Here is a 9,847-nt window from a genome sequence, read left to right as displayed (position 1 = left end):
TATTTTAGTGCCAACTAACTCAATATATGCTTTGCAGGCTGTGTATTTCCAGCCGTGGGTTTTGCTTTATAATGGGCACTGGCTACGCAGTGCGTTTTTTTTGGCAATTAAAAAAGACTGGGTTTAACTTGGATGTTGAAGAAAATCTATTGCTGTTAAGCTTTTTTTAATCATTCGGTTAGCACTGAAATTTACAATATGCCATGGAAGGAAATGCAATGACAAGTTGCAGCAAGATTTGTCCTCCGATTGGGAGGTTCTTGGTTAAAATCCGTATTTTTATACTGAAACATTTTAATTTAGTAGAGCTGCTGCTTTTTTCATAATTGTGTGTAATAATCATAATTATTTTTAGCATGACTGAACATTGGGGGAAGGGAGAACAGGATTACAGTCTTGGGTGATCTTTAAAATTATTTGTATGTAGCCAATCAAGTGAATGGATAAAGTTAAGACAGCTTCATGTGACAAAAGCAGACTGATGTTAATGGATTAGTAGGGGAAGCAAAAGTGGATGGGAACCTGGGAGGCAGTGAACCAAGAGATGGTTGAGTTCAGGATCCTGACACAAGGAAGAAAGGAAAGCAGCAGAATACGGACCCTGGACTTCAGAAAAGCAGACTTTGACTCCTTCAGGGAACTGATGGGCAAGATCCCCTGGGAGAATAACATGAGGGGGAAAGGAGTCCAGGAGAGCTGGCTGTATTTTAAAGAATCCTTACTGAGGTTACAGGGACAAACCATCCCGATGTGTAGAAAGAATAGTAAATATGGCAGGCGACCAGCTTGGCTTAACAGTGAAATCCTTACTGATCTTAAATACAAAAAAGAAGCTTACAAGAAGTGGAAGATTGGACAAATGACCAGGGATGAGTATATAAATATTGCTCGGGCATGTAGGAATGGAATCAGGAAGGCTAAATCACACCTGGAGTTGCAGCTAGCGAGGGATGTTAAGAGTAACAAGAAAGGTTTCTTCAGGTATGTTGGCAATAAGAAGAAAGCCAAGGAAAGTGTGGGCCCCTTACTAAATGAGGGAGGCAACCTAGTGACAGAGGATGTGGAAAAAGCTAATGTACTCAATCCTTTTTTTGCCTCTGTCTTCACAAACAAGGTCAGCTCCCAGACTACTGCACTGGGCAGCATAGCATGGGGAGGAGGTGGCCAGTCCTCTGAAGGAAGAAGTGGTTCGGGACTATTTAGAAAAACTGGATGTGCACAAGTCCATGGGGCTGGATGCGTTGCATCCGAGAGTGCTAAAGGAATTGGCGGATGTGATTGCAGAGCCATTGGCCATTATCTTTGAAAACTCATGGCGATCGGGGGAAGTCCTGGAAGATTGGAAAAAGGCTAATGTAGTGCCCATCTTTAAAAAAGGGAAGAAGGATGATCCTGGGAACTACAGGCCGGTCAGCCTCACCTCAGTCCCCGGAAAAATCATGGAGCATGTCCTCAAGGAATCAATTCTGAAGCACTTAGAGGAGAGGAAAGCGATCAGGAACAGTCAGCATGGATTCACCAAGGGCAAGTCATGCCTGACTAATCTAATTGCCTTCTATGATGAGATAACTGGCTCTCTGGATGAAGGGAAAGCAGTGAACGTGTTATTCCTCTACTTTAGCAAAGCTTTTGACACGGTCTCCCACAGTATTCTTGTCAGCAAGTTAAAGTAGTATGGGCTGGATGGATACACTGCAAGGTGGGTAGAAAGTTGGCTAGATTGTCGGGCTCAATGGGTAGTGATCAATGGCTCCATGTCTAGTTGGCGTCCGGTATCTAGCGGAGTGCCCCAAGGGTTGCTCCTGGGGCTGGTTTTGTTCAATATCTTCATTAATGATCTGGAGGATGGTGTGGATTGCACCCTCAGCAAGTTTGCGGATGACACTAAACTGGGAGGAGTGGTAGATACGCTGGAGGGTAGGGATAGGATACAGAGGGACCTAGACAAATTGGAGGATTGGGCCAAAAGAAATCTGATGAGGTTCAACAAGGACAAGTGCAGAGTCCTGCACTTAGGACGGAAGAATCCAATGCACCGCTACAGACTAGGGACCGAATGGCTAGGCAGCAGTTCTGCAGAGAAGGACCTAGGGGTGACAGTGGATGAGAAGCTGGATATGAGTCAACAGTGTGCCCTTGTTGCCAAGAAGGCCAATGGCATTTTGGGGTGTATAAGTAGGGGCATTGCCAGCAGATCAAGGGACGTGATCGTTCCCCTCTATTCGACATTGGCGAGGCCTCATCTGGAGTACTGTGTCCAGTTTTGGGCCCCACACTACAAGAAGGATGTAGAGAAATTGGAGAGAGTCCAGCGAAGGGCAACAAAAATGATTAGGGGACTGGAACACATGACTTATGAGGAGAGGCTGAGGGAACTGGGATTGTTTAGTCTACAAAAGAGAAGAATGAGGGGGGATTTGATAGCTGCTTTCAACTACCTGAAAGGTGGATCCAAAGAGGATGGATCTAGACTATTCTCAGTGTAGCAGATGACAGGACAAGGAGTAATGATCTCAAGTTGCAGTGGGGGAGGTTTAGGTTGGATATTAGGAAAAACTTTTTCACTAGGAGGGTGGTGAAACACTGGAATGCGTTACCTAGGGAGGTGGTGGAATCCCCTTCCTTAAAGTTTTTAAGGTCAGGCTTGACAAAGTCCTGGCTGGGATGATTTAGTTGGGATTGGTCCTGCTCTGGGCAGGGGGTTGGACTAGACGGCCTCCAGAGGTCCCTTCCAACTGTTATTCTATGATTGAAAGGTGGGATTGTCTGAATAATTTTTTCTTATTCTTTCTTCTAAGATACATTAACTGTTTTTGCCATTAGTCGTGCACTTAACGACCCCCTGAACGCCACAGACATAAGAGGTATGTCTTTTATTTTGAGTGGTAAAACTCTCCATACTTGGCTGTATTTTGCCATGTTCCCCCACTCCCAAATTTAAATAACTCAAGTAATGCTGCATCCGATGAAGTGAGCTGTAGCTCACAAAAGCTTATGCTCAAATAAATTGGTTAGTCTCTAAGGTGCCACAAGTACTCCTTTTCTTTTTGCTGATACAGACTAACACGGCTGCTAGTCTAAAAGCTACTCTATCTGGTTCCCTCATTGGTCTTGTCTAGACTAGGATTTAAAGATGTGATGACAACACATTTAACATTATTTCAGTGGAGACAAATCATGCTGCCTTTTACGCATTCTAAAGAGTCCAGTATGTGTTAGACAGTATGTTTTCTTTACATTAGAATTTTAGAACATTACCACCTTTAGATACGTGCTGTTGTGTACGTTGAAATCCTATTCTAAATGAGAGCACTAACACACAACATTTCTCCCACTTCTCATTCCATTTCCTTCTATGATTGGATAACAAATGTGAATTATGCCCCCATGTAAAGCAGGGCTTGTCTAAATTTCCTTTGCTGTGTCTCTTTCAATTGATAAGCAACAGAATGAGAACGGCTTCTAGATACAATAAGCAATGTTTCTGCTTGCCCACAAAGACCTTGCTTTAATTACAGGCAATTCTTTGCCTGAGAGTTCCAGCTCGCGCTCTTATATATCCTGTTTGGTAGGGACAGTTTGATCTAGCAGAAGTAAACTACTTGCAAAGTCTGATGCTGCTTGAGTTAAAATGAGATGATGGTTAAGAATACATATATGGTTAATCGTGGCTGGCACTAGTATTGGTGTATGTAACTTGGGTCATTCTGCATTTATCTAAACATTCATTACATATAATGTGTTCAGACTAAAACTTCATCTTAGTTTAAATATTGGCACTGTTGGAAGTAGTGGTGGGAAGAGGTTCTTCGCTCTTGGCATTAGGGAGAATCTGAAGCTAACTGAGTTGCAAATGCAATGTTGTGTATATGTAAACGGTGCTTACACAAAAGAAATCTTATTCTCCTTCAAGTGATGGTCTGCACACATATTACACTAGAGACAGGTGTGTTTGTGACCGTGCACTAAATCAGACACTTTTTTGCCAGCAGTACCACTAGGTGGTGCATGTGCCCCTGCTCTCTAACTCTCAGGCCAGGGCATAAAAGGGACATATTTGCTGCCTCTGTCAGTTCCTTCTTATTGCCTGTGGAGACAGTGGGAGCTTCATATAGCATTTGCTTCTGTTAGCCAGCATTCCATAGCTTCAGTGTATATAGGTATAGTTAGTATTTATTGAAGTTTAGCAGGTTCCTGGAGGGATTTTATTATGGAAAAAGTCCTTGGGTTTTAAACAACGTGCCACATGCTTGGCTGTTTTCTCCGTCAGGGATAGGCACAAGGATAATTTGATCTCTCTTGGTGAGGGACAGATGCTCTATTTGTACCTCCTTCCCCATCAGGACTAAAAAACAGTCATCTTAAGATTCACTTTATGAAAGAGGCAATGTGACTTGCACCTGAGCTGGGCCCCAGCTGTGACACAGGGAACTCTAAATCTAGCATGCGTTGTCTTCTGTGTCAGCTTTGAAATGTTCCAAATATTCTAACTAACGAAACCTGTAAGTTTTGGTTTTCTCCCAGAAAACTTTCTGGTAAGTCCTCCAGTTTGAGACCTCACAAATTGAGGTGCTCACCAGTCCTTTCTGAGGCAGCACCATTGATTCCATCTCCATCGGGACCATTGAGACCAGTGTTTTCACCCATCCTGGGTCCTTCTTCCCCGGGTTGATTCAGTGTGCTTTAGCTCCACTGGCACCATCTGTGCCAATCCTTTTACCTGAGGTGCCTTCTTGTGGCAAGGGGCTTCTTTGTCTTTCTTTACCGGACACTCATTTGCTTCAGCCAACTCCAGTGTTCGCTCCGCTGTCAACACATTGTGGCATCTGACTTCAACAATGCTCCCAGTGCTGTCAGTGCACCCAGCACCATAAGTGTGTTCTGTGGGTATGCTGGCGCCAATCAATTAATTGACCTTTGGAGTCTCGTTTGTCTCTGATACCCAGATCACCTAAAACCCCAATGAGAACTGTTCCTATTCTGAAGTGGCTTCTGTTTCATCTTTGGACTTCTTTCAGATCACCCTACAGGTCTTCCACTACCAGTCCTAAATACTAGGACCGGTTTCCCTACAGAGACACTCCAGCTTGGGGTCCCCTGCCCTGGATGACAGTCTGTACCGTATCTTCCATGGCCATACTGGTCTTGGGCTGTCTCAAGAGACTCTAGATCTCTGTCTCGTTCACTTTCTGGGAGGAAGTTCTCCTGCTTTCTTAGTATGAGTCTTCTCAGCGTCCTGCTACCATACATCAACCTGCTGTGCTGGATCCCATGGAGGAGGGAGAATTGTTGGAGGAAACACTAGACAGTCCCTTCCCCTCCATTTCTTCAACTTTATGAAACAAAGCAGTTAATCCAGAGCTGACACCCCACTCAATGATTTGAGTTTTCCAGGACCTCAAGAAGAGGGAGGCTACTTCCATAGGGGTGCAGGCAGAGAATCTGCACAGTCTTTTGGGTATTGTCCAGTCTCCTTCTCCAGGAAGCATTGCCCTTCCTATCAATGAGAACTTACTAGAGCCAATGAAAACTCTGGCAGTCCCCTCTATACCTCTTACAGCTAAACAAGCAGGCAGATGATATCGAGTCCCTCAACAAGATTTTGGCTATTTCATTACCCTTCCAGTTCCTGACTCCTTAGTGGTCACAGCTACTAATAAGCAATCTCATCAATCCCAAATTAAGGCCACTCCCAAGGATAAGAAATTTGAGATTGGATTTATATGGTCATAAGGTTTGTTCCACTGCCACACTTCAAATGAGAGCCACCAATTATCACAATCAGGCTCTTATCAAAATAAATCTTAACGTTGCTGATAAGTTGCCAGAAGAATATAAAGACCAGTTTCTAGCTTTGGTTTCTGCGGGTAATCTTACGGCACATACATCCCTTCCGGCAGCAATAGATGCTATTGATAGCGCCTCGCTTTCTGTGGTCGCTGCAGTCTTCTGGCATTTCAAAGTTGCTGCATGATACAATAGAAGATTTACCATTTAAGTAGTCTAAATTGTTTTCTGCCAAAACAGACTATGCTATATGGACACACAGACTTTTGTGCAATAATTCATTAATTAGGGGTTTATACTCCAGTTGCGAAAAGGAAACCGTTTAGATTACAAAATTACTCCAAATCTTCCTTCCATCAGAGGGCTCAGTATGCTCCTAAGAGAAGGTCAGGATTGCCTTGACATCACTAGCCATCTTCAGCTGCAGCAGGTCCCTCTCACCATAATACTGCAACCTCGAAGCAATCATTTTGACTTTTCAGTTGAGGATAGCATACTAATGGCATCTCCTTTCAGATCAGGCCTGTCTCTCTTTCTGTGTTTGGGAAAACGTCACATCGGACATTCAGCACAGTAAAGGAGGGATACGTTATCTAATTCATCTCTCTTTCCCCCCCCCCCCCCACCTTTCCCAACCCACCTTCCTCATCAGACAGGGACCCCTCTCATGATACCACGTTACTTCAAGAACTATGGTCTCCTGTAGAACTGGGGGTGATAGAAGAAGTTCCTTACCAACATAGAGGAGAAGGAGAAGCCTTCTCTTCCTGGTACTTCCTGGCCCAAAGAAATCTGGTAGCCGCCATCCCCTTCTAGATTTAAGAAAGCTGAACCACTTCTTCAAGGAAGTCAAGTGCAAGATGGTCACTCTCGCTTCCATTATTGCTTCCTGGAAGATTGGTTGCTGCCCTCAGTTTACATGATGCATACTTCCATGTGGGGATACATCCCTGCCACAGAGATTTGTAGTAGGCACCAACCATTACCAGTACCTGGTACTTCCCTTTGGTCTGTCATCAGCTGAGGGTCATCACAAAGTGCATGGCAGTGGTAGCATAGAAGCATGGTAGCAACCTCTGCTCCTGTTTTCTTACCTGGATGATATCAAGCAACCAGATCCAAAATAGCATTCTAGTAATCAGAACACTGTATTCCCATCTAGGCCTGAAATTAAATTTGGAGAAATCACACTTAGTGCATAACTTTCATAGGAGCAGACCATGATGCCAGAACAGCCATGGCTTATCTTCCAATGGTGAGGTATCAACCTATAGCATTTCTTTCCAAAAGCCTCAAGTCCATCCCAATGACAACAGTGCATGTCTGCCTGCGTTCAGCTCCTAGGTCATATGACCTCGTGCACATACTACCTAACTTCAGGCTTCACCAGGCTTCATCCAGGCTTCACCTTTGCTGTCGCAGGCCTGGCTCTGTTCAGTGTATGATCCTTCCAGGCACCCTCTGGAAATGCAAATTTGAGTATCTGAACAAGTGCTTCCATTTCTCAATTGGTGGTTGCATCCTTCCTCCTCTGTACAGAGGAGTTCCATTTTTGTCCCTAGAATTATGACTCTGTAATGGATGCATCAACCAGAGGTTGGGGAGCCCATCTCTGCCAACTCCTGACACAAGCGCTTTGGTCACTCCAGGAAGTTTCACTGCACATACATGCATTGGAGCTCAGAGCTCTTAGTCTGGCCTGTGAGGTATTTTGCCCACCATCGAGAACCAGATGTTACAAGTTCTTACAGACACCAACATTACCATGTTTTATCTGAACAAAGAAGGAGGTGCAAGATCACCGCATCTGTGCCAGGAGTCTGTCATCCTATGTAATTTGTGCATTTGTCCCAAAGTTTCCAGAAGGTCTTTCACCTTCCAGGAGTGAGAAATACGGAAGTGGATATCCTTGGCAGGGTTTTCATAGACCAGTGATCAGCAACCTTTGGCACATGGCCCGCCAGGCAGGCCGGGCCGGTTTGTTTACCTGCCATATCTGCAGGTTTGGCCAATCGTGGCTCCCACTGGCTGCAGTTCGCCGCTCCAGGACAATGGGGGAAGCGGCGCAGGCCAAGGGATTTGCTGGCCGCCCCTTCCTGCAGCCCCCATTGGCCTCAAACAGTGAACCGGGGTCAGTGGGAGCTGCCATCAGCCGAACCTGTTGATGTGACAGATAAACCGGCCCAGCCTGCCAGGGGGCTTACCCTGGTGGCCCATGTGCCACAGGTTGCCGATCCCTGTCATAGACCAACAGGATTGAGCAATTAGGAAGGATGTTCTCCAGATTTTTCCATTGCTGGGGGTACCTAGTATTGGACTTGTTCACAATCAACCTGAACAAGTGCATGAGATTTTACTCCAGGGCTGCAGCCCACATTCCATCACAGATGCCTTTCTTCTTCCATTGTCCAGTCATCTCCTATATTCATTTCTTCAACTCTTCTAATTGTGAGGGAGCTCAAGAAGCTGAAAGAAGGCCAATCACAATTAATCCTTACTGCACTGGTGTGGCCGAGACAGAATTGGTTCATGGACCTCTATCAGTTTTCCCTCCAGTCGCCCATAACTTTATTGCTAGTCAAAGATCTTAAGTATCAAAATCAAAGAAAGTCTCTGCATCCCAACCTGAAGGCTCTCCGCTCTATGGCATGGATGATCTCTGGTTGAATATTTGCAAAAAAATCGTGCTCCCGAGAAGTTCAGACTATCTTGGTAAGCAGCAGAAAGGAGTCCTCTAGAGCCATGTACACAGTGAAGTAGAAGAGATTTCTGATTTAGTTGCACTCCCAGTGTTTCTCAAATCATTACGTGCAGATTACACATGCTGGACTATATTTTACACTTGAAATCGTTAGGCATTTCAGTTAGTTCTGTGAGTTCAGCTGGGTTTTTTTTTATACTACATCTGCCAATAGATGAATTTTCCATTTTCTCTTATCTGCTCATTTCTCTATTTTTTGAAAGGCCTAATCAATGTTTACTATTGTGTGTCTGCCCCTGTATGTCGCAATAAGAAAAGGAGTACTTGTGGCACCTTTAGAGACCAACCAATTTATTTGAGCATGAGCTTTCGTGAGCTACAGCTCACTTCATCGGATGCATACTGTGGAAAGTGTAGAAGATCTTTTTATACACACAAAGTATGAAAAAATACCTCCCCCCACCCCACTCTCCTGCTGGTAATAGCTTATCTAAAGTGATCACTCTCCTTACAATGTGTATGATAATCAAGGTGGGCCATTTCCAGCACAAATCCAGGGTTTAACAAGAACGTCTGGGGGGGGGGGTAGGAAAAAACAAGGGGAAATAGGTTACCTTGCATTCCCCTTGTTCCCCTCACCCCCCACCCGATGTTCTTGTTAAACCCTGGATTTGTGCTGGAAATGGCCCACCTTGATTATCTTACACATTGTAAGGAGAGTGATCACTTTAGATAAGCTATTACCAGCAGGAGAGTGGGGTGGGGGGAGGTATTTTTTCATGCTTTGTGTGTATAAAAAGATCTTCTACACTTTCCACAGTATGCATCCGATGAAGTGAGCTGTAGCTCACAAAAGCTTATGCTCAAATAAATTGGTTAGTCTCTGAGGTGCCACAAGTACTCCTTATTGTGAATACAGACTAACACGGCTGTTACTCTGAAACCTGCCCCTGTATGTATATGGGATTTAAATCTGGTCCTCTCCAAATTCATAGATGGCCCCCTTTTTGACCCTATGGCTATAACTTAATTCTTTGTCTAAGACAACGAGAGTTTTTTGTGACAATCACTTCTGCAAGGAGAGTTTTAGGACATAAGGCTCTAACTGACCTTCCTTTTGCAGTCTTCCATAAGGATAAGGTTTCCCTTTGGCCACATCCTAAGTTTGTCTAGGGTTAGGGTTAGAGTCAACTTTCTATCAAAACCAAGCATTTAATCTGTTGGTGTTTTTCCCAAAACCCCATTAACCTAAACCTGAGAACATTTTTTTAATACTTGGGATGTTCGTAGGGCTCTGGCATTCTACTTGAACTGCACTGGAGCATTCAGAACTTCCCCCAGGTTTTATGTAGCCTATGC

Source organism: Lepidochelys kempii, chromosome 1 (assembly GCF_965140265.1).
Source record: "Lepidochelys kempii isolate rLepKem1 chromosome 1, rLepKem1.hap2, whole genome shotgun sequence".
Taxonomy (NCBI): Eukaryota; Metazoa; Chordata; order Testudines; family Cheloniidae; genus Lepidochelys; species Lepidochelys kempii.
The sequence above is the reverse complement of the archived record's forward strand: the minus strand, read 5'-3'. Positions refer to the sequence as shown.